Here is an 868-nt window from a genome sequence, read left to right on the forward strand (position 1 = left end):
TGAGCTACCGATCCTCACAGCTTTATTTCTGCCAGTAGAGCACTTGCCCGCGAAAGGCAAAGGTCCCGAGTTCGAGTCTCGGTCGGGCACACAGTTTTAATCTGCCAGGAAGTTTCATATCAGCGCACACTCCGCTGCAGAGAGAAAAATCTCATTCTGGAAACATCTCCCAGGCTGTGGCTAAGCCATGTCTCCGCAGTATCCTTTCTTTCAGGAGTGCTAGTTCTGCATGGTACGCAGGAGAGCTTCTGTAAAGTTTGGAAGGTAGGAGACGAGATACTGGCAGAAGTAAAGCTGTGAGGACCGGGCGTGAGTCGTGCTTCGATAGCTCAGTTGGTAGAGCACTTGCCCGCGAAAGGCAAAGGTCCCGAGTTCGAGTCTCGGTCGGGCACACAGTTTTAATCTGCCAGGAAGTTTCAAGACAAAAATCAACCAGATCTGTCGAGCAGTTGTTAATTGGTGATATTTCATACAAACGATAAACGATGTTAATTTTCGACTTCTGCGCTGGATTTTCCAAAAATTGTCTTTCATACAAACCTTGCCCTAACCACAACGAACACACCAAAAAAGAACTCAATCGAATCGGTCACGCCGTTCTCAGATGACGATCCTTCTTACGTGCAGCAACTGATTTTTATTTATATAGGTTATATTATTTCGTATCTATAAGCATTTCTTTGATAAATTTAATTTTGTTAAACTACATTGTATTACTGCGTATTTCTTCTTAGCGGAAAACTTTGGCGTCAGAGCTGGTGCCCTCTTGGCATTTGCTGTAGAGCATTACGAGGAATCAGATGCTGAGGATGATGAAGAGGACACTTATGTCGCTGAGGAAGAAGGAGAAGAAAATGATGATGAGGAA

At 44.5% G+C, this 868-nt stretch overlaps 1 non-coding gene across 1 annotated transcript; it reads left to right on the forward strand.

Moving 5' to 3' along the window:
* Positions 1–317: 317 nt before the first annotated feature.
* Positions 318–392, forward strand: Trnas-cga. Its single transcript has one exon. It is a non-coding gene; the product is annotated as a tRNA-Ser (tRNA).
* Positions 393–868: the final 476 nt, after the last annotated feature.

This window comes from Schistocerca americana, chromosome 2 (assembly GCF_021461395.2).
Source record: "Schistocerca americana isolate TAMUIC-IGC-003095 chromosome 2, iqSchAmer2.1, whole genome shotgun sequence".
In the NCBI taxonomy this organism is placed as follows: Eukaryota; Metazoa; Arthropoda; class Insecta; order Orthoptera; family Acrididae; genus Schistocerca; species Schistocerca americana.